Source organism: Protopterus annectens, chromosome 1.part0 (genome assembly GCF_019279795.1).
Source record: "Protopterus annectens isolate FY-2018-M chromosome 1.part0, PAN1.0, whole genome shotgun sequence".
In the NCBI taxonomy this organism is placed as follows: Eukaryota; Metazoa; Chordata; order Ceratodontiformes; family Protopteridae; genus Protopterus; species Protopterus annectens.
In genome coordinates this window covers 1,657,271,398-1,657,297,520 of record NC_056725.1, presented here as the reverse complement: position 1 = coordinate 1,657,297,520, position 26,123 = coordinate 1,657,271,398, and positions in this window count along the sequence as shown.

Genomic DNA, 26,123 nt, shown 5'->3' with positions numbered 1-26,123 from the left:
TTGTCCAGACCATTCCATTTGTGTTGGAGGGTGGATGGGGTACAGCCTATCATTCTGTTGTCCTAAATGAGAAGTGTGTCTCAAGTGCTTTATGTTGACAATGGGTACAAAGCCTGATTTGTTTGGGAAAACATACATTAATTATGTGCCATTAATAGGTTTTGTCCTTCTCTGTTTTATGTCAAAGGAGATTATGGTACCTAAGCTGACAAACCCACGAAAACCCCATTTTAGTGATGATGACAATGAGGTTATCATCCTGGCTGTGAGGTGCCATGTAGCCTTCCTACTTGAGAGATGCTGGGGGGATATGACTGCCAGAAGGGACATTTGCAATGAGGTAGTCACTGATGTTAATGGTGTTGGTGGTGATGGTTGCAATTATGATCAGGTGCAGCATCGGGACACTGCAGAAATTTCATCTGCACTGAGGAGGTCAGCTGCAGTTGGCTGAGAAAAGGTGGCTATGGGGAGTAGTTCTGCTACTCAGCCACCACTGACACCAAATGAGGAGTTCCTGTCCACTGACAGAGATCCTGACAGCTCAGGGGAGCCTTTGCACCATGTGACTGACGTTGATGATGAGGTGGTTGGGAGGCCAAGTGTGCTCCAAGAGCAGATACCAGGTAAGTTTACATACGGCAACATATATTGTCTTGTAGACTAAAATATAATTTGGCTGCTACTGCTTATGATACATGTTTTATATCTGTACTTATTGATAATTCATGGTTATACAACAGAGTGGGGCAATAGACATGGGGGTAAGAGGCTGGCTCAGATAATTCAATTAGATCTATTTCTTATAGGGTATATAAGTGATTTTGTATTCACTGTCCCTGTGTTATTCCTATTGCGATACTTCATTGCTGTCCTTTCTTTGCTTCACTTCTTTCAGGCCCATCCTTCCTACAAACTGTTGAGAGATCTGCACATGGTAAGCAAACATTTTGTTTTCTTTGTCCTTACTAAGCATTATTTAGACATATATTATCTGTATGTGTGCAACGTTTGTAATGAATGTCTGTATTGCTGTACCACCTACACTTGTGTGACCAGTGTTACTTTTGTATCATCTATATTGGTCTAATATTTAGTGAAGTAGTAATTTCATTCCTGTGTTTGTTCCTAATTATTATAGGTGATCCTGACAGTGGAAGTGCAGGACTCCTACTACCTGATACTGGAATATCTGTAGGCTCTGATGATGATGGTGGCCAAATGGTGGCATAGTCAGGGGCTGCAGAGGTTCAGTCTGGCACAGAGGTTATGACTAACACATCCCGTGTATTTCCTTTAGATACAGTCAGTAAGCCTACACATGCCCCTTCCAGAGAGCCCTCAGATAGTAGACAGGTTGAGGGTGACAAAGTTGATCAAGGTAGTGTGGTTACTGCAGTTTCAATGCCAGCTGACTCTCGAGGTAGTGAAGGTGTAAGCAAGGTGACACACAGAGGGGTTGGTAGGGGTGCTAGTAGGAGGTCTGTTGTCCGTCCTTCACCTGATGCTGGTGTGTCATTACACTACATTACACTCGATGTATATACAGGGCCATCATAGAAGCACAGGCATGTTGCACTAGGGCCTGTGAGTACATGGTTAGAGTTCTAGATGTGACACAATTTCATGTACATTACTGCCTCCACCATATGGCCTATTCAATGTATTAGATGAATGCCACATTGGAATGAGCAGTGTGTTTGATGGAAAGTCTGTTTGGAGCGGGACAGCATCCACATGGCCATAGGGCCACAACATCATCTGATGTTAGCTGACGTGGTCTTGACTGATCCTGATCCTATAGTGGCAATACTTCCACTGCTCCATCAGCAGTTGAGGTGTCCACATCCAAACATTGTAGACAATGGGGTCATGCACCTAGGCATAATCATGAAAAGAGCTCATCCAGCAAACATCATTCATATTCAGGTAGCATCACCACATCAACCATGACACCATGGCCATTGATGTGCCAGTGGAACTCCTGGTGGAGCTATTTTTCAAGGTCAGGGGTAATAATGTTGAACTAATACCTCCACCATGCATGTCTCACACCTGTCCAACATGCCAGGACATAGTGCTAGAACAGAGCTTGGCTATGTTCATGCAAAGACACACACACACACACACACACACACACACACACACACACACACACACACACACACACACACACACACACACACACACAGTGCCCATACAGACCCACACACATACCAGCTACATGAGGCATTAATGAGGTTTACAGGTCTTTCTATCTGAGTGGCCCTTTGATATTATCCACATTTCTGCCTGCCTGTCTTTCTTACTCACACACACTCAGTACTTTGGTGTCAGCCTTGGCATCCTGACCCCCCCACCTTCACACTTTGTAAATGACGATAACTGTGCCATCAACTTGTTTATTTCTTTTGGATTCAGGGTTGCATATGTATACTGAGGCAGAAGAAAATATACACTGAGGCTAAAATTTTGTTCAACACAAGAAACAAAAGACCAAACAATAAAAAGAAGACCTGAAAAGCAAAGCTGTCTAACATACAGTTTAATGATAAGCGCTTTCAGGCACTGAGCCCTTCATCAGATCATAAAAAGAAGTTAAAAACAAAAACGTAAATACCATCAATCAGTGCTAGAAGAACCAATCAAAATAAGGCATTAATAAAATAATTAAAACAAGTAAGAGAATCCAGGTATAAACCTCCTAGCATTCAAGACCGATTTTAAAGGGATTGCTTTATTAAGTCTGCAGTCTCTGTCTGCTTGTAGCTTAACGGTCTGTCTAGTTTCAGCGATTTCTGTTGTATTTATAAAATCACCACCTCTCAGGCTTTCATCAATTAATTGTAAAACTAAAATCCTGAAAGAATGTGCAGGAAAAGCAACATGTTTAGCTAGAGCACTGTAAACATTAATGTTATGTATATGCCAAGGGTGATCTAAAACATCTGTGAATGCTGATATAACAAATGTAAGTTCTGTGGCTATTCAGAACTTTACTAATACTGGTGCTACAACTTTTAAAGTTGTTTATGTTTCCAGTATATGAGGAGATGCATGTCCTGGATCTGTGACTTCCGATTCTGCTGCCAGGTCCAGGAAGACTCCAACTTTTGCTTCAGGGGCACATCCAAAAGACCTAGAATCAGTGCTGCCTCCATCTATTCATTCTTTTCTGGTTTTACTGGTATCAGTGAGATCTTTAACTTCACACTGAGGGCAATGGTCACTAACCTGCGGGCGAAAAAAGGAGGAAGATCTCGTCAGACCGAGAGAGTGCCACTGATGAGGAATGCATCGGATTGGAACTAGACCAAAGGTCATTAATCTTTCACCAGTTGAGCTGCCTGAACATCATTTGGCCATCCTCAGTAAAGGCTTGTCCTTCATTCCTGCTGTTTGTTCCAATTTCATGATGTTGTTCTTAGCCTTAGGCTATATGTGCGGAATGTCCTACTTAAGAGAATGTTTCCTGTCTCTAACACAGTGCCTGCCTTGAGGAAACCGAGTACTTTTATACCTCCTTCACATCCACTTATAGAAGCTTTCTTGAAGGTCTGTGAAGCTGATATTTTTGAAAGTTTAAATAATTCCATTCTCAGCTATTTTATAATCTAAGTAAAAATGAACATATGTCTTTATCCAAATTGAAAAATAATTTGGACATTTAAATTAGGCCAGCAGACAAGGGCAGAGCTATTGTTGTGATGGGAAGAATAGATTACCTAAAAAGTATGCATACTCTACTGTCTGACACTGATACTTATATTCAGATTACTAAATTGGAAGTTAATACAGCAATACAAATGGTTCTTATGGATCTATATGATCTTTTAATGACTAGACTTTTGACACAGGATTTATATGATTTTATTGGTCCAGGAACCAGTTATCCCTACTATACATGGTCTGGCAAAAGTCTGCAAGGATCCCATGAAATCTCCATTACAACCTATTGTTTCTGGTAGTGGGTCACACCTACATATGGATGATAAGCAGGCTGTAAGTGCATCAGAGACAATGAGTAGACGATTGGTTGAGAGGAAGTATGCCATTGGTGAAATTCATGCAAGAAACATGGAGGCCCAAGATCTTAGGAAGACCAGGGTTAAAAGTATATCTTTCTAAGAGGGATCCTGATAACTGTGATCCCTACCCCAACGGTCAGTCACTGAACTTTGACCTAAGATTACTTTCACTTATTCTAGTGACATTAATCTTGTTTGTCAGGCCATTAAGAAGAATTGGTCAATTTAAAATCTGCTGAATCTTAGAAGCTTGATGGAGAACAACCTAGTGTTTATTTTAAGAATGCATTTTTTTTAAAAAGGCAACTTTGTTATGGTCCCAAACATGCAGTAAGAGTGAAAAGCTCTAATAGGACTGTGACTTTTCCTTGCTGTATGTGTGGTGCCTGTAGTGTGATCTCTTCACAGAACTTTTTTGTTCATCTGATGACCGGCAGGAAGCATTTACCTAGATTATATGCTGACTGTAGAACCATTAATTTAGTATATTTAGCCATTTGCAATGTCTGCACTCATTTCTATATAGGCAAGAAAAAATGCTCTTTGAAAGTGTGTATTTTAGAGCACCTTTAGGATATAGATAATGTTAATGTTAACGATGCTCTAGCAAAACATGTTAATGCCTTTCCTCCAAATTCTTTTAGATTTTTAGTTTTAAAATTAATTGATTTAAACCTGAGAGGTGGTGATTTTAGAAATGCAACAGAGGTTGCTGAAACTAGATAGCTTTTTAAGCTACAATCAGAAAGGGACTGCGGATTCAATAATGCTGACCCTTTAAAACTGGTCTTGAAGGCTAGGAGGTTGTTGCATTGTTTCTATTACTTGTTTTAATTATTTAATTGATGTCTTTTCTGATTAGTTGTTTTTGCATTGATTGATGGTATTTAGCTTTTAGTTTTTATGATTTGATGACTACTCAGTGCCTGAATGCACTTATCATTAAACTGTATGTCAAAAAGGTTTGTTGTATCTTCTTTTTATTGTTTGATGTTACATATGCATGTTGTCTGATGCACAGGGTGGATTGCTAACTGTGTGCTTAGGACATGTATTGATGATGTCATTTGTTTGTTTTTTTCAGAATTATTACAGCATTTTAGTATTGTGACTCCTACATTGAAATTGTTGATACGGCAGCCATGTTTATGGCTCCACTTCTGAGAATGTAGGGATAAGTAGAGTTTGGACTGCTTTTTCTATACTGGGAATTTTAGTTATATGAGGCATGTTAGCAGTTAAACTACATAAATATATATTACAGAAGTCACTGATGCCACATATTGATATCATTGCTGGACAACTCACACACATTCTACTTAGGTACATTTTCAAGTAATGGTATGCAGGTATCTGCCATTTATTCATGTTTGTACACATTTATTTTTCTATTACAGGTTCAACACTTACCTTAATACTCCAAAACACAACTCTGACCCAAAGAAACCAAGACTTATTTTAACATTTTAGGGTTACAGAGATATATTGATCTCAATATTACTCCAAAGGGGCTCAGATTTGTGAAAAATCCAAGTACACCCTTTGACTTAAACTGTTCAGTAGACAAGCAAGTTAAGGAACATTGGTTTAAGTCTGCTCATAAATGTGTAACCGAATGGTTACATATTTTATTGGAAAGAGATCAACTAAAACATAAGAAATTAAAACAAGAGTTAGCTGTTTTATTTCAGACCATCAGCAATTCTATGAACCCTATTAATGTTAATGCTTTCTTGGAGAAAACTAATGAAAAGGTGTTTTCATTAGAGGCGGAATTGATTGATCAGAAGAAGTCCAAATTGACGCGGGACATCAAAGAATATGAGGCTGGGCTTGCCTTCCCATATTCAACCAACCGGAGAGTGGGGAATCGAGGAAGACATCAGCACGTAAGGTTTAAGAGCACACCCTCTACCTCCTTTGTATCATCTGGGGAAGAAAGTCGGTCTGATATGAGCGATGAGTTTCCAGAGTTGCCACTACCACAACAGCCGGAGGCATACAACCAAACTTTTCGGAATCAATGGGGCCCACAGTTTAATCAACAACAGCGACAACAGGGACAGAAAAGAAATAGAAACTTTGGAATGCATGTCGGTAACCCAGAAAGGGGTTACCAGGTGGACTCCCAATATGGACAAAAAAATGGACAACAATATAATAAAAGGTTTAGGAAATAAGGTACGTACTGAACCGAGTCTAGTTTTAAATTTATCACAATGTGAGTTAACGCAGGAACAGTTTTCTGTATTAAGTTTGGGTTTGAAGTTTGTACCGACTGTGTTACCTCGGGGGCATGTAGTGAAACAAGAGGTATTTAGGTTTTTAAGAAAAGTACATTTAAAATATCATTTCTCTAAAGATTTCATGAGTGAAATTGCAGTATCTAATTCTTCTCTTAATAATGAATCTGACGATAGTTTCTTTTCTTGTAATGAAGATGTTGAAGAAAGTTTTGTATATAATAATGATGGCAATGATCTTTCCAATGCTTATTGTAAGATCGATGTTTCATATATACCAATGTTTAGTAAATTTATGCCACCTTCTGTTAACCACCGTATTGCACAATTTGGTTCCATGATAGGGTTCAGGTGTGAGAACATCTGTGACAATGCATCATTACACAAAAGTAAAGTGTCTTATAATTTAACTCTGAAGGAATGACAAGCTTTGAAAGTATTAAGTGATAGAAAGGACATAGTTATTAAACCTTCAGACAAAGGGAATAAAATAGTTGTTATGAATGCATTACAATATTATAATATGTGCATGGAACATTTGGAAAATACTGAGATGTATGAAAAATGTAAAAAAAAGCAAATATGAACAAGCAATGATTGAGTTTGAAAAAAATCTTGGATAGGAGTGTCAGGCTAGGATATTTTAGTGAAAAAGATGTTAGGAACAGATTATTCAATCGGAATAGTGAAATAGCTATTTTTTTCTGTCTGCCTAAAATACATAAGAGTTTGGTTAAACCTCTGGGAAGACCTATTATCTCTGCTTGTAATTATTTTTTGCACAACATTGGTTTAGTATTACATGAAATACTATTACCCCATGTCCTTAAATCCCCTGCTTACATAAAAGATAGTGTGGATTTTTTACATAAAATCTCTCCGATAGAATGGAATAAGATAAGGTATTGGTTGGTAATTGATGTCAAGAGGTTATATACCTCTATTCAGCACACAGATGGTTTGGATGCGATAAAGTATTTTTTGGGCGATAGTCCTTTAGCTTGCTTTGTTACAAACATGGTAGATTTTTGTTTAAAAAATAATTATTTTTATTTTGATAATACATTATATAGACAGAAACAGGGTATAGCAATGGGGGCAGCCTTTGCACCTATGTATGCAAACCTTTTCATGTATTTTTTTGAGAAAAGATTTTTATTTAATTTGGATTTTATGAGGAAATATGTAGATTTTTATTTTTGTTACACAGACGATTTAATATTTATATGTGAAGGGGGTGAAGAAGAAGTGGACAACTTTATATCAGCCATGCATAGGAACCCTTTCGGTCTAGCATTTGATGGACTTCAGAAAGGGAATAGGGTAGTGTATTTAGATCTCATTTTGGAAGGTTTGGAGAATGGGAATATTTCATCTAATATTCCTAGGAAATTTATGGATGGAAATCAATATTTACATGCCTCAAGTTGTCGTCCCCCCCATGTGTTGGAAGCTTTACCTTATGGCGAGTTAGTATGTGTTTCTAGGTTATGTAGTGAAAAGAGTGAGTTAATAAAGGAGATGGAAAAAACAAATTATATGTTTTTACAAAGGGGCTATGACCCAGATATTTTGAAACAGGCCCAAATTAGATTAAAGAATGAAATACATATGGATAGGGATGAAAATGGAATTAGAGGAAGAAATAGGTGTCAGATTAGAAGAGCTGATGAACAAAATAAAGAAAAAAGAAATGCAATTTATTACGTATCTGTTTATAATGTAAAAAGTGAGGAAGTGAAAGTTTTGATAGAGTATTACTGGAAATATCTGTTAGAAGACAGAGTTTTGGCTAATATTCTTCCTAATAAACTATTTTTTTCTTACAAAAGGGGTAGGAATTTGAAGGACATGGTTGTCCACGGGAAATTTCATATGCCAAAGGCATGTATATCAAGGACAAATCCAAGTCGGGGTACAGTACGTTGTAATAGATGCAGTATTTGTACGAATATTGTCAACACATTTAACAATATAAACGGGATTAAATTTGAACCCAGAGATACATATACGTGCAGAAGTAAGGGGATAATATATGCACTTAGGTGTCCATGTGGACTTTATTATATAGGTGAAACTAAGAGAGAATTCCAGGTCAGATTCATGGAACATGTTAGGGACGTTAAAAATAAAAGCGAAGATAAAATAATTGCTTCACATTTTAGGATGTTTCATAACAGCGATGTGACTTTATTACAAGGTACTGTTTTAGAAACTGTGAATTGCTTGGATAATGATAAAAATGTATTAAAACAAAAGTTATTATATAAAGAGAGCATTTTTATTTTAAAGTATAAAATTATGATACCTACCGGTTTAAACAATGAATTAAACTGGAAATGTTTACTTTAAGATAGAAATTCATTGTTTAATTAGTGGGTGTGTGATGTTAATTGAATGTGTTTTTTATTTATACGAGTACATGCTTTGTATTTTTTTATTGTTTGATATTCCTTGAAGGTGAAAACACCGAAGCGCTAGAAAATAAAGAAATTTTGTTTTCCACGGTTGCTTCCTTTACCACAGCTGGTGGTTTATTTAGGTCAGAGTTGTGTTTTGGAGTTTGCAAAGGAGAGGAGAGTTTGTTACTTACCTTAATACTCCTGCAGTTACAACTATTGTCATTGAGGGCCAATTGTCTCTAATGCCAGCAGTACACAGACATTACATGGGGAAGTAAAGTTTGTGAGCACTGCCTGGCATCAATTTTACTCTATGTATGTGCATAAGATGAAAGGTGCACCCCTTAGGTGGTGAGCATGTGCACTATCCATTGCCTCTTGGCCAGTGTGAGGGCATATTATGCAAGCCTGCATCTACCTATACCCACAGCAGCTGCGAGATCGTTCTTTGCCTCCTCACCTGCATATGGATGCGGTGACCCTGCCAGTGGTGGTGGCACATTTGCTTCTAGGCCTTGGTGTTCCTGCTGCAGCTGTTTTTGCTGGATGATATTGTGTAGGAAGTCACAGACAGTGATAAATCTGGCACAAGTGCTAGGATCATACTGCAGAGCCCCCAGTGTATCTAGACTCCAAAATCGTGACTTCAACAGCCCAAACACACACTTTATGATATTTCTTGTTTGAGCATGTACCTCAGTATAGCATTTCTCTGTGGTTGCCTGTGCATTTCTGATGGGCATCATCCACCGTGGTTCGAGTTCATACCCTGCATCACCCAGTAAATAGCATTGTGGTTGCTCCTGAAAAACCTCTGATAGATCTGTGAGGTGTGCCAGATCTGGGAGTCATGGTAACTTGCCGGGGTTACCCACACACACATTCAGGATGATTCCTCTAGCATCACACATGAGCTTGCAGTTAATGAATTGGACCCCTTTCTGTTGGTATAGATCCTTCCCTGTTCCCCAGTTGATGCTTTGATTTTAATGTGCATGCAGTCTATGGCACCTAAGACTTCAGGGAGGTGTACTACAGGGCAGAGCTTCTACATTGTTCTAGTTCAGTCCTCAGGGGTGGTGAAGGTGGTGGTGGGGATATGTCATTGGCTCTCTAAATTGCCCATAGGTGAGAGTGTGTGTGCGAGGGTATGGTATGGAAGACCTAACACAGCAGGGCTAGTCACACTGTGGTGTAAACCCTGGCTGTAGATAATTGTCATTGTTGAAGTGACACCCTAACCCAATGTGTGAAAATGAGAAAAAGGGGTTGTAGATGGCTGGATGGACTGACATGCTGTGGCATAACATTCAGATTTGTACACCAGGGTAAAACAAATGGCACAAACACCACTTCAGAGATGCATGCACTGTTCACACTATCTATGGCTGCATTCTTTCTTAGCCATGAATGATCTAATGAATGTGGCTGGTACTATTCCATCTCATTCATGAGCACACCCCACTGGGCAAGATACACAAGGTCCCACAGTTCAATGATATCCTGCTCCATCATAGATTTACATTGAGTAACACCCACACATGCCTGTTTAGAGTGGAGTAGATGCCATTATTGTGCTGGAACACAACAGCAGGGGCCAAAGCAGCAGTGCCACATATGCATATGCCATGCTATTCCCTCTCCTCAAAAAGCTACCTTAAGCTTTGGCACTGCACGGCCACATGATACACCACAACAGCATTCTGTCCATGGAATATTCACCCCATAACTACAGGAAGTGATTCTGGGCTCCTCCCGGACTCCTAGCTATATTTCTGGTTACTGCTTATACCACCCAAAACTCCTCTACCTATTTTAATATTGCTGCATCCTGACATTTTGCTGTAACCCACCTGTGCAAATAATGATGACTGTACTCTGCCCTCTTCTCCTGCTTGTGTGGGATGGTAATTCCTAATAACCTTCATGGTCAATATCTGCACTGTAAGGCACAGCCTGCATGTATTATTGCATGCATCAGCTTTATTCTCAGCTTCTCTTGTTATGGCCCATAACTGTGGAGCAGATGGTACTTGTTTGCCTTGACTATGTTTTAGGAATGAAGGTTCATAGGTTCATAGGTGTTTACTAGGTTAAAAAACACAAGGCCTTTTCAAGCCTAGCCATGCGTCCTAAATGTCTGACAAGTTCTGATACCCTTGATAAGTGTAAGCATGGGCCTGGGAGATGAACCATTTACAGGTTACCTCTGTCCATTAGAGACATAGGTGCCAAACCAGGGGTGAATTTCTGTTTTCCCATCCAGTTGTCCAAGTTGCACTTGAATTGGGTTACGGAGGAACTCTGCTTCATATGGATGGGGAGCCTGTTCCATAGAAGGGGTAGTCTCTGGGATACACACCTATCACTCCAGCAGGTCCTATTTATATCACAGGCAAGGTTTAAGTCTTTAGAACATGTAATTCTGGTACTGTTTGTTTTGTGGATATGCAGTAGGTCCATCAGAGTGGGGTCTGACAATGCCCTGTATGCCATACATAAATGTCCCCTCAAAAGCGTGTAGGAGACAGAATACAGGTATATGGCCTTGAGGCAGTCTGCGTAGGACATATTACTTAAGCCATATATTCTTTTAGTGAGGAACCTCTGTGGAAGTTACAATTGTTGTATATGCCTGGATAGGTACATACCAAAGGGGGCATTGTACTCAATGATAGGTCTGATGAATGCAGAATACAGTGGAACAATGACTTCCTTGGACTTAGATGCCATACCTTTGTTTATAAGTTGTGCAACATAGAATGATTTCCTCTCTACTGTAGATACGTGATGATCAAAGGCTAGATTACTATCTATATGTGTCCCTAAGTCCCTGACTACTGGGTCAGCTTTAAGGGGTCAGTTGTCAATGTGATTCTTCCTGAAGGATACCATTATGTATTTCTTGGCATTTAGTTTTAGTCCATGGCTCTGACACCAGTTGTTTATCTATGTTAGCCCCTCCTGGAGAACATTTTTATCAGTGTGGGATTCAATGACAGCTTCTAATTTGCAATCATCTGCAGATTTAGTCAGCCAGAGACCATTGACATTGGCCTTGAAATCTGAGAAGTAAATGCCGAAAAGGAGATGCCCAAGAACTGATCCCTGAGGGACTCCATTTGTGACTGGTCTCTTTGTAGAGGTGGACTCCCAAGTGGCATGCCTGCCACTGACAGGCTTTTTTGACATGTAGGGATTGGTAGTGCACAACATTTTGGAGCCTGGATACCAAGGAAACCACTAACATATGCTGAGTAAGTAAAGCAGATGCCATTCCTGATATCTTAGTGCAGGTGCTACACTTGTACACTGACAATCGATAGTGTCCAGATAATCTAGGTGTCACAGCTCATCAAGCTAATGCTATGCTTTCTGAATCACGCAGTTAGGTTTGATTTTGTTAGTTATGTACAAAATGCTCGTCTTTAGCAACCAATGCACATTTGCATGCTGTTACGCAGTCATTTGAATATGATGCATACTGCATTATTTTCCTGAGGCTGCATATTGTGTATGTCTCTGAATCACTGCGATCCTTGTGCATTGTGGATTGCTACACTATTTCACTTAATACTATATACCATTTGTTTCTGAATATCCTCTTTATTTTGTCTTTAAGAATGTGTGTTTCAAAATCTCTTGCAGGAAAATTTGATGTAATTATGGAACTTAATTCCAGTCATGTACAAATGGATGTTATCATATATGTTAATATTAAGCCATATTCTACAGTCAGGTATATGCTAAGGGTGGGACATGCATAAGTCAAAAATTTAGGTTGTGCTTTGCATGTGGACAGGGACCATAAACCTTTCACTCAACTATACTTACTGGAAAGTCCTCAACCAAGTTAAGTGGTCAGTAGTATCCCAATGAATAGTAGAAAGCCTTACATAAGATAGTCAGACAAGTCAGTATGTCACTGAATAATGCCAAGTATTTTATTTTGTTTGTTAAACATAAAAACAATATCCTAAAGTGATAAGACTATAAACAGTAGTGAAGAACATGCAGCTCCATTTATTCAAACATCAAACGTCATATTCAAACGTCTCCAGGAAAGAATAGATCTTAAAATCTCTATTACCAGTCTCTGACTTAAAGAGTTATTAGGCACTAGAAGCAAGGCAAAGAAACACTAAATGGTAGTTGTTAAGCAGAATGGAACAGCTTAACAGAATTCAACTAATACAAAATGGACAGAAGCCAGAGACTTAATTACAAGTAGAGTGAGGCAGGTATCAGCATTGCCTTGATGAGTAAATCAACATTCAGCACAAATCTTCTCAAGAATCAATTACTAATAGGTGGCCAAAGTGAAGTAATCTCAGCACTTAAACAATGCAAGTGGGCACTGCTGTTTGTGAAACTATGCAACTAGGCACATTCATGCAGTGCAATTCATACACAGAAATGTAAGTCAGAGTTTATAGAACTGTCACACTCCACATTGTGTGATCTCTTGAGAACAGGAAAAGTGAACTCACAAACAGATTCATCTCAAATGTAAAGTAGCTGGGCTGCCAGTTAATCAGTCCTTTGGTAGGATGGCATAACGTGCCACAGAAATCTATGCTTTTATACACTGTTTGCAACTGCTCTGATATGGTGTCCACATGTTAGAAACTTAAACATTAAGGAAAGTGAGGTACAGAAAAGAAGGAAAACAAAGGAAAATCAGACAGACAGTTTAACAAAGAGCAACATACTGGAGTGTGCAAAATTGGGAGAAGAAGGGAAACATTTCTTTCTTGGGATAGGGCCATAAGCAACCTTATTATAACATTGGACTAAATATGTTTAAAAGACATGTCAGCACTTATGAAGAGTACCACATGAGACTGACTGCAAGCCTCTCCTACCTCTTGCAAGAGGCAACCCAATTGCTATCATGCTGTGTTCATGCTAAAAGTGAAAGGGCACATCAGAGAACTGGGACAAATGTAAGGTAGGATGCTACAGCAGTAGATACAATCCCATACATATGTCCCCTTAGTTCTCTGAGAGTCACTCAGGACGTGTGCTTTTCCTACACATGCATTAACATACTTAAACAGAATATGACACAGCTGCACATGTGGAAACACCGAGTAGTGTGCAAGCACTATAAGATAGTGCTGTATAACCTCTATCCAAGAAGAAAACCATACCATAACTTATAGAGAGTGTAGTAGAATTATATTCAGTGTCATCACCACCTTCAAATGTTATAGAAGATACACTTTTTCCAATAATTCCAAAAAAAAAAAACATATATATATATATATATATATATATATATATATATATATATGGGCCAGCTTCAAATCATCGAAACCCCATATCATCAAAGATGGGATCGTCGAGACGAAAATATCAAAATCTCATTTCAGTGAACTGAACCACTGGAACAGTGAATATCTTCCATGGGTAAGTAACCACTTATCTAAAAAGAAACAAAACCTAAACCGCACCATCCCTAACCCACCCAGGTGGGGACTATGCCCCCCCACCCCTCAACTAAATATACCAACTCAAGATCGCACTACAGTTGTGAAAAGGCCCAAGTTTGCTAACTTGTACAACATGTTACTTACCCTGGGAAGATCTTTGTTGCTCTGATGGTTCACTGAAATGGGATTTCGATGCTCTCATTTCGATGATCCAGTCTTTGATGTGGGGTTTTGATGGTGTGAAGTAGACCCATATATTCATATATATATATATATATATATATATATATATATATATATATATATATATATATATATATATGTATATATATATATATATATATATATATATATATATATATATGTGTGTGTGTGTGTGTTTGTACACACACACACACACACACACACGCACACACACACGTATATATATATATACAAAGTTAGGTTGGAATGTAAAGAAGCTATTTGGCAAATTCTGCTCAATGCAGACAAATATCCTGGGTTAAATGAAGCAGTGAACATTAAGTGCTTTTTACAAGCACAAAGACCTAAATAAGTATAAAATAAGTTATTAACACACAAAACATAGAGGTTTTGATAACTCTGTTTGTCTAAACAATTTTTTTAAAAAGTGTAATTGTTTGTACAAGGTTAATTTTTTAACCCTTTAACTTATTATTATATATAAGAGCTTTGATTCAGTACAAGTTACTGTGACTTTAATTATATGTTTCTTTTGATTGGTCTATGTAAATCATGTGCAGATTCATTGTTACTATTTAAATTGCTTTCAATACAAGATATGTACTTTCTGATGAAGTTCACAGTTAATAAAGGTGGACGAAACGCGTAAAAGATATTTTTGACTTTAAGCCTCCAGTCTGTCCACAGTGGTTGTTGTAGTTCGAGTTCGAGTTCCAAAGTTTTAAGTTTCAAGTTTGTGCATTATTTGTTTTTTGTTTCACTTCCACTGGTATTGGCATGGCAGGGGCAGAATCGAGTCAAAATGTGTTATTAGACTTGAGTACTTATTCCTTTCCGGAGTCGGGGGTGAGTCTTAGTGACTATATCGCAACTACAATCAAGGAAGCGGTTCGTGAGACCATGGCCCGGCAGATGGAAGCAAGAGTCAGTACTACAAATTCCGTGAGTCTTCACTCTAACCCACACCAGAATGAGGAAGTTCGTAATTCCGTTAATGACTGTAACTCTGAGTTTACGTCACCAAATGACGTTGGCGTACTAACAGCAGCACGACAAAGGAGTAGTAACAGCTTGCGCGAAGACAGTGGTCCAAATACTAGCATAAAATCAAACGTGGTGTCAAAAGAAGTCCAGAGTCGACAAGAGAATGTTAGCGAGCAGGTGTTCAAAATTACAGAGAACCCGTTCTCCTTGGTGGAGCAGACAAGTAACTCTGAGAGAGTAAGTGCTAACATTGACATTAATTCTGCTAGCGATGTTGTGCTTTTTAAGAATGACATTCGCGAACTAGAAAAGCTGTGTTTGCGTTGTGTTTCACTTTAATTGGAAGTGTTTTACTTAGAGGAAAATATCAGAATTAATTGTGTTCCCTTTGGACTAAGAACTTTTAAATTTCCGAATTTTGTCTCCTATGGGGACTCACTATACATTACTTTGGTAAAACTTTTCAACGATACTGGTATAGCTTTCATGACTGCCTTAATTAAACATTATAGAACTGAATTAACGGTTTTGAAAGAGAAAGCTAACAGTTTGGACACCAAGATAAGGGCGTCCAATTTCTTTAAGGACAACACTACTCTATATTCCAGTATCAATGCTAAGATAGATAGGTACAGAGCCTCCATAGTAGAAAGAAAACGAAGGAAACTGAACAGGGACCAAATGGCTTATCAAAATAATTTAGCTTACCCTTTGAAAACATCAAAGGTTAAAAACAAATCAATGGGTTTAAGTGTTACCACAGGTAATTCTGATAAGCGACTAAAAGAGACTGAGAACCAAGAAAGTCACGACAGTAATGGTAACACATCTGTTGTTGAATCCATTCCAACAACAGTAGTGTTCAGTGGTGACAATGACAATAACATCATGAGAGATTCTACAGTTTCAGCTAGCACTTCTTATTCTCAGGCTGTAGCCACTAAGAGTAAGAATGGTCCTTTTTTAGTGGACAAAAACGGAAACAAAAGAACACCGAAGTGGTCGGGCAAGATACAGACCAGAAGCAAGACCAAAGGGAAGAACAAGAGGAAGAACTAAATTATGAGATTAAAGTCTGTAATTTGACGAAAGAGACTTTGCCAAGTGATGTCCTTTCATTATTAAAGAAAGGGCTTTCTTTCATTCCAACCAACCATGTCAACATTACTAAGTTGATAATTGACTTTAGACTTTATTTGAGAAAATTAAATTTGAAATTTATTTTCGACAATATGGTTAATAAAGTTACTTTGGACAGTGGATGTAACAAAAACAGTACTTTCAACCCGTTACTCAATTCTACTATTAATGTGTTTGGTAAGATTTGTGAAGAAGATTTTAGAAAAATGGATATCAGGAATGATATTATTTCTAATTTAACTGTTTCTGAACTAGAGGCTTTAGATTTTTTGACTAAAAACAGGGATCTAAGAGTTATGAAAAGTGACAAAGGAGGTACCTTAGTTGTCATGAAACACACTGACTATGTTCAAGCTATGTCAGCTCTCTTAGAAGACGAAACTAGCTATTTGATTGTAACCGGTGACGAAATTGAAACAAGTTTTCGTAAAATTGATGTCACATTATTCGATTTATTTAGTCAAGGTAATATTACCTTTTCAGAATACGATTTCTTGTTTACTGAGTACCCTAGATTAGCTAGTTTATTTGGTATACCAAAGCTTCACAAAAAGGTGGACAAGTTACCTTTTAGGCCCATAATCTCAGCAAGTTTTTCTAAAACTGAGACAATATCTATTTGGTTAGACAATGTCTTGAACCCAATAGTACAGAAAACAAAATTTTACATAAAAGATTCCTGGCACCTTTTGGAACTTCTAAGTTTAGTTGATACTGAAGGAGTTCCATTTCATTTTGCATCTTTGGATGTGGTGTCTTTGTACACTTGCATAGATCAAAAGGAAGGGGTCGATTTATTGAGGGAGTACTTATCAACACACACAGTCTTGAGTAACGACAAGGTCAACACTGTTTGTTGCCTGATGGAATTAGTTTTAGACAACAATTTTTTCAATTTTGAAGGCACCCATTATAAGCAAATAACAGGTATAGCAATGGGGTCACGAGTCGCACCAAGTTTTGCAAACTTGGTGATGGCTATGTGGGAGGTACTGTATTTGGAAAAACATCCACTTTCTAAACATCTCCTTTTCTATAGACGTTACATTGACGATCTGTTTATTCTATGGAAGGGAGACCTTAGTACTTTTAACATCTTTGTAGAATATTTGAATCAAACCACAAATTTTTTGAAATTCACTATAAGTGGTTTTGGTGAAGATTTGGATTTCCTTGATTTACATTTAAGTTATAAAGTTGATAGTAGTCAATTTGAAAGTAATATTTTCAGGAAATCAAACTTCACTAACCAATACTTACATTTTGACAGTTTACACCCTAATTTCATGAAGCGAGGGGTTGTGAAGGGGCAGTTCATCAGGTTGAGTCGGTTAACTACTAGTGAATCAACTTTTTCAAATGAAACAAACAAATTAAAGTATTTTTTCACAGCCAGAGGATATAAAGAATCATGGCTAAACATCATAATTAAAGAGGTTTGTTCTTTGAGATATAACAAGGCTATTCCCATATTACACAAATGTTACAACGACAGTAAGGTAGTTAGTATGGTTAAAGTTGATCCTATTTATAATTTAGCTTTTCCCATCCCTATAACAAATGAAATGGTTTTTATTCGAAACATTATTGTAGAGAATTGGAAGGTAATATTAGGAAATAAGGACCTAAGTTTAATATTAGGCAATGTACCTTTATTCACATATAAAAAAACTAAGAATTTAAAAATGATTTTGGAGAAAGTACCAAGTGAAGTTTCTAACAAACTTACTGATGGTACTTTTCCTTGTCAAAATTGTAAACAATGTAGACACATTTCAGGTACTAGTTCAGTGTTTTTTAAGCATTTAAGAAAAGAATTTTACATCAAGGGGCATTATACTTGTAAGACAAAAAACGTGGTATATGTCGCTCTTTGTAATTCTTGTGAACATTTTTATGTTGGTAAAACCATTCGTACACTAAACAAACGTATTTATGAACATGTGTCTGCTATTAAGAACAAGGATTTGACAAATGCCTTGGCAAAGCATGCAATTGTTTGTTCTGATTTCAAAAAGTTTACTTTTTCTGTATTAGAAAAAGTTCAGGATGTAGGTTTTTGTGGTAACTACAAAGTTAGGTTGGAATGTAAAGAAGCTATTTGGCAAATTCTGCTCAATGCAGACAAATACCCTGGGTTAAATGAAGCAGTGAACATTAAGTGCTTTTTACAAGCACAAAGACCTAAATAAGCATAAAATAAGTTCTTAATACACATAATATAGAGGTTTTGATAACTTTGTTGGTTTAAACAATTTTTTAAAAAGTGTAATTGTTTGTATAAGGTTAATTTTTTAATCCTTTAACTTATTATTATATATAAGAGCTTTGATTCAGTACAAGTTACTGTGACTTTAATTATATGTTTCTTTTGATTGGTCTATGTAAATCATGTGCAGATTCATTGTTACTATTTAAATTGCTTTCAATACAAGATATGTACTTTCTGATGAAGTTCACAGTTAATAAAGGTGGACGAAACGCGTAAAAGATATTTTTGACTTTAAGCCTCCAGTCTGTCCACAGTGGTCGTTGTAGTTCGAGTTCGAGTTTCAGAATATATATATATATATATATATATATATATATATATATATTTATATATATCTATATCTATATATATATATATATATATATATATCTATATATATATATATATATATATATATATATATGTATATATACATATATATATATATATATATATATATATATATATATATATATATATATATATATATATATTATATATATATATATATATATATATATGAGAAGAAACCAGGGCAATATTGTCCAAGTTTTGCTTCCCATGCAGGGTCATCATCTGACTTATAGATTTGCAGGTTATCATAATGATGCATGCACTGTTACACATAGGTTCATAGGTGCTCACTAGGCTAACAATCAATAGGGCTTAGCCACACTTCCCAAGTTATCTGACAAGTTCTGTGCTTGGGAGATGAAACATTTACAAGCAGCAGCCTAGGGGATGAACCATGTACAGACTGCATGTGTCCATTAGAGACATAGGTGCCAACCAGGGATGAACTTTTTGTCCCCCATCCTTTGTCCAAGTTGCACTTGAATTGGGTTAGGATGGAACTCTGCTTCACATGGATTGGGAGCCTGTTCCAGAGAACGGGGTAGTCTCTGGGATACATAGTTGTCTCTACAGCAGGTCCTATTTATAAAACAGGCAAGGTTTAAGTCCTTAGGATGAGTAATTCTGGTGTTATTTGTTTTGCAGATATGCAGGAGTTCAATCAAAATGGGCTTCCACAATGCCTTGTACGCCAGGCATAGATTTCCTCTCAACAGCCTGTAGAAAGCAGAATACATGAATGGGGCGTTGAAGAGTTCTGCACAGGACATGTTTCTAATGACCTGTATTCGTTTAGTAAGGGACCTCTCTGGACATTCCAAATTTCTGGATGTGCCTAGTTAAGTACATACCAAAGGGGCATTGTACTTAATGATAGGTCTGATGAATGCCAAATACAGTGGAACAATGACCTTCTTGGACCTAGAAGCTGTACATTTGTTTATACATTGCACAAAATAGAAAGATTTCCACACTGCTGTAAACACATAATAGTCAAAGGCTAGATTACTGTCTACATGTGTCTCTAAGTCCCAGACTACTGGGCTGACTCTTAGGGGTGTGTTGCCAATATAATAGTTACCAGGGGTGGATGATTTCCTGAAGGATATTATTATGCATTTCTTGGCATTTAGTTTTAGTTCATGGCTCTGACAAAAGTTATTTGTCTGTGTCAGCTCTTCTTGGAAAAAATAGTGCTGGTAGGTGATTCTTTGACTGCTTTTAATTTGCAATCACCTGCAAATTTGGTCAGCCACAGGCCCTTGTCATTAGTCTTGACTTCAGAGAAATAAATGTCAAAAAGGAGCAGTCTGAGGACCAATCCCTGAGGGACTTAGTTGGGGAATGGCCTCTTTGTAGAGGTGAACTCCCCCAATTCCAACTTCCTGGGTCCTGTCTCTGAACCAGTTGGCTATCTGCTAGGTGAGATAAGGGTTTATGCACAGCCTGTTGAGTTTGCCAACAATGTCTAAGTGGGATATTGTGTCAAATGCCTTGGCCAGGTGAAGGTAGGCAGTGTGAACCATTTTGTCCTTGTCCATTGTTTTAGTGGTATTCTCAAATAAAGTCCACCACATTGAGTAGGCATGACCTGTTCTTGATGAAACCATACTGGACTGGGTCCAGTGTCTGGAGGTTTCCTATGTCATTATTGATTATTTCCATAATAATTCTTACAATGGCTTTGTAAATGAGACTAGTGAGACTTATGGGTGTATAGTATCCAGGGTCTGTAGATGACCCAACTACATGCAGAGGGATGGCAGTTGTTGTTTTCCATTTGTGAGGCATGCAGTCTGTTTGGATGCTACAGTTAAATAGTGATTCCAGAGGACCTATAGGTCATGTTTCATTCTATTCAGAAGGCAGCCTAGGATATTGTCTGGGTCTATCAATGCAGTATTCTTGGCCTTAGAGAGAGCATTGAGGACCTGTTCCCTAGTGATAGTAGGGGAGTTATATTTGATGGTATTTCTCGAGGGGAGGCTGGAGAGAGGAAAGGGGTAAAGTTAAAGATGAGTTTGTCTCCCAGTAGGTTTGCTATATCTTCTGTCTCAATATAGGTGGCTCCATTAACAATGAGCTCTCTGTGCAATTGTGTATTGTTTATGAGGTTGTGGACATAGCTAAAGATTGCCTTGTGGGTGTCTTTGGCCTAGGAGTCCACATTTACCTCAGATTTGGCTTTAGTAGGCTTTATTTGTCCTCTGTGTTGCTTGTTCAGTTTGATGAGAATGCTTTTATCCTGATGAATCCTACGCCTCTTAATTTTTTACATAACTTTCTTCCATTGATGTGATTTCATCAGGATGGCTTGTTTTTTGAGTTAGATCTGTGCTTATTCCTGGTGGGTACAGCCGTCTCTGTGCAGCTGTTAACATACATGTATAGGGTTTCTGTGAACAGTTCTGCATAGAAAGCAGTGTTCTCAGGGTTTAAGGGCTCTTGGTATTTAGCCAGTTTATCACTTAGTTGTAGAAGGTTAGCTTCAGAAAAGTTCTTGAATTTTCCAGGGTTAGCAGGGGTTCTGGGATTTATTTTTTTTTTCTTCAAAGGAGGCTGTTTTGGGTCTGACCTTACCAAAAAAAGACATTCAGTAAGTTGAAACGCATGTACTTTTTTCTGGGAATTGTCAACAAGATACACTTGATTTTATGCATTTTTTTCCTGGCAGGATTAACCAGATACTAAGGAGGCAGTGTGTTTTGGGGGCTGATGATGATATTTTTTTATATAATATCCTGGCATTGTGAACCGGGTACTAAGGAGGTAATGTGTTTTGGGTTTTGGTGATGGATTTTTTTAATATAATATCCTGGCAGGGTGAACCAGATACTGAGGAGGCAGTGGGTTTTGGAGACTGTAGATATTTTTTTAATATAATATCCTGGAGGGGTTATCAAGATACTAAGAAGAGAATATGTTTTGGAGACTGTTTGTGGATATTGTTTAATATAATATCTTGGCAGGGTTAACTAGATACTAGGAACCTGGAAGCAGTGTGTATAAGGAGCAGTTTATGATTTTTTTATTATAATATCCTGTCAGGGTTGGAGGCTGTTTGACTGTAGATGTCTTTTTTCTAATAAAATATCATGGCAGCGGTCAAACAGATAATAGGTGTACGGTTTGTTTTGAGGGCTGCTTGCGGATGAAATGTATTTTTAACCTAATATCTTTTTACTGGGTAAATCAAGATAGATTAGGATGGTGTATGTGGATGTTTTGATGTTGAAACTCGGGCCTTGCATGACTCACGTGTGTTTGAGTGAACTGAAGTAAGATCACCTGCAAGCTCTTGACTATGTGTTGTGAAATAAATACAGTAATGTAACCATTGTCTTCTTTTTTATTATTTTAAACCTTGTAAGCTCAAAACTGATACTGTTGGTAGGCAGTCAGGCTGGGGGCTGTGCCCAGTATGTGTGCATGAAATGACTGGCCTTACTGTTGTACTTTTGACTTGCTTTGTAAGAGTAATGTGCATCTGAGTGAAGTAAGATCGACCACAAGCTCTGGACATTGGCTATTGTTTATGTGAAAAAATACATATATTAATAATACTGTTGTATTTTATTCATTTACACTTACACAACCTGATCTAATTTGCTCACATATCATGCAAAGAGGTATAAACTTGAGTAGATTTGCTGATGTGCCACCATTTTGTGTACTAAGGTATGCAGATTTATGAAGTTATAATGGATATTTTGTCTCATTATCTGGGCCTAAAGGCAGTTTGAGGAAGTAAATAGTACTCTGAAGGCAAGTAATGAGCTTCCTCTGCCTACCCGCCTAAGGGTGTGTAACCTTGCTCTGGAATTTGCAATAGAAAAGGCTAATAATAGGAATATACATGAATACAAGTCAGTAAGTGAGTATTTTTTATAAACTGTACTGGCAGGAAAGGAGCCCAAAATATCAGGAGAAGCTGTCTATATCCGTGTCAGTCACTTTTATTGTAATTTTATGTAGTGTTGGGTAGAGCAGTAATATGTCAGACCATATGTAGCCACTCCCCCCACCACCATATTAATGTTGGGCCATTTCACTAGCATTTGCCAAGGTGTTTCCTAATGTTCACATCAGGGAAGACTGCCTTACTGTATGCATACCTTTGGCAAGTACCCATGCTGTATGTATTCCCTTATCTGTCCCTCCATCTGTCATATGACATACTCCCACAACTGCTCCAGTGATTATAGTATAACTACGTTAAGCCCTTTGCCTTTACCAATTATCGTGCCAGTCTTAATAGTGTACAGTACAGAGCTCAGTGATATGTGTTCAAATGTGTCTGCATGTCCAGAGGTTGAGGTGGATGGCAGATGTTCTGCAACACACTTTAGGGTATATAGATAGTACCTGTTGAAGAAGTTTTAACCAGTCTTTATGGAAGGAGATTGGCAGACAGTGATCTATGACATAAATGCTGCTTGAGGAAGCAGCCATACATTACAATAGCAGTGTAAGTGTAGGGGAAATGCTACATTGTGCTAAGACAAAAGCATGTTCCATAGCGACAGAGATGTCAGACACAGGGAAGCCACGTGTGCTATATATGGTACCCTGTACCTCTGGGAGGTGGGTGATATCACAGAAGGCACCCCTCTTGTAAGTTTCCTCTTTCATCTTCAAGGAGATCATATATGATCCTCCACAGGTACACAGGTTGCATTAAGGAACATGCTGAGTTTTTTAGAGCTGGAGGCCTGTGGAATGCCCATTATGTCCCCATTTGGTTTCAGAAAGGTCCATATCATTAGTATAGAAAGAGCTATACATACTTTGGTCTCCAAAAGTATGAGGCCATGCCTTCCTTTTCAGTCCATGTGCAGTGATATATGTCAACCAAGACCTGAACAATGTCATGATCAACTCAGAAACAATCATTGATCTTTTGTCTGTGCTATATTAGGTCACCAGCCGATGGTAACGTTTGGATTGACATTATATTGCATCTCATGCATACTGGAGGGCACTGGCAGTGCTAAGAATTACAACATGGTACTATGTGATGGTTTATTTGACTATAAGCATTCTCACTATTAGCAATGACCAAATGCTTGGTGTGCTTTATCCTTTGATAGTCCAGCATACAGATCTGTATAATTTCCCCTATGTACAACTGTGCATCACAACCATGGACACCTTCCACATATTTTAAAGTCATTAGGACCTCATTCAACTAACCCATTTCATTTACATATCATTATATAGACATTTACATACTTCTGTCACATATTTGGACTCACTACACATTGGTCCATCATGGGACTATAACTTGCTACTACCATGTACAAGTTTGCTTTCGGCTGATTCAGGAATAAGGCCATACTTGGAACCATACACCTTGTTTGTGCAAACTGATCACAGTCCCTGGCTACATTCATGCACATATCTTGTCCATAAGACTGGGATGAAAGCATCTGTTTTTACAGCTTAATTATTTTGGTTTCCCAGTCCTGAAGCACTGCCTTATCAAATAATACTGGTATACTTGAAATTCAGTAAACTTCATCACTTATCTACAGACTTCCTATAATCACATTTCACTTATCTTCTGCTTTCTTAGTGAGGCTCAGTGGCTGCAGACTAAATGAGGTTGAATAACTTCCATTTTTTTTTTCTGCTAAAAGAGTTTATTTTGTCCCAGAGTAGCCTCAAGCATTCTTAACCTACCATGAGATATAATCCCTCTTCATGTCTGATGTCTGCACCATGGCTTCTGCCTAGCTGGCTATGTCTCTAACAACTCCAATGGCAGCGAGTCAGGAGGCATCCTCATAAGATTTATGAAGCACTGTATTTAGCCAATCTTGATGTGAACAAGAATTGCTTTTATTTCCAGGCCCCCACAGGTCTCAGAACTCCTCGTACTGTCAGGTCCATACTTTTTACATTTTTTATTTTAATTGATACAAAAAACTTTTAACACAGTCATATAGCAATGCAAAACAGGGTGATCTCTGGCATGGATTATTAGATGCCTGGGAAAAGCTACAACAGGAACACACTTACTATTGATTATTGCTTTAACATTCACATTTGTGGGTTAAATAAGGAAAGTTATCCTGGATTTTGCTAAAGACTAAAGGCAAGCCTATTTTACCCCTTGTGGTAAGTGGTAACCATTTCCAGTTTAGAGACAGCCCTGCTTGAGTGCTTTGCCATGAAGAGACACAGGACCATGGCAGGCTGGCCATGTGGTCTACTGTAAATGTTAATAAGACATTCTGGGGGAGATGCCTCAGCCCATAGCAATTAGATCCCACCTAGAAATGCCTGTGGTAAGGCATTTTATGCAGCTGAGCAACTCAAAGAATAGTTTACCTGAGTAAGTTACCTAAGCCAGTGTGACTTAATGAACATGACCAAAAGCATGTGCTCATCATTGCTTTCAGTGGGTGAGATTTCATTAAAAATAACTGCCATGGAGTTCAGCATCAAGGTAGTGGTGCTGCTGGTAGGGAGTTTGTGCTTGTATGTGTGAGGCTGCATATGTGAATGCATGCAGAGGGATGAGTAGCCTCAGGTATGTGTGTGTGTGTGTGTGTGTCTGTGTGTGTGTGTGTGTGTGTGTGTGTGTGTGTGTGTGTGTGTGTGTGTGTGTGTGTGTGTGTGTGTGCACGTGTGTGTGTTTCTATGTCTGTTGGACGGTCATAGTGAGAGGGTTACTTAAGGTATGAGTAGTATGTGTGGGAGTATGTTCATGCGTGTGTAGGTGAATGGATGCATGTGTCTGTGAGTGCCACTGAGTGGGGGAGTGGTTTGTGATTGTGTGTGTGTGTGTGTGTGTGTGTGTGTGTGTGTGTGTGTGTGTGTGTGTGCGTGCGTGTGTGCGTGTGTGCGTGTGTGTGCGGGTGTGTGTGGTGTGTGTGTGTGTGTGTGTTCAGGGAAGAGTGCATGAACTTTTGAATATGTGGGGGGCTTTAATACCACTACACACCCCTAGAATAATGAGGAAATCCAGCAATTTTGTGGGGAACACTAGACATGAGGGATGCTATTTTTATTATGGCCTAAAAGCATTTAAAAGGAATATAGAACACATTTTGATGTATGAAAGATGTAGGCAGTGG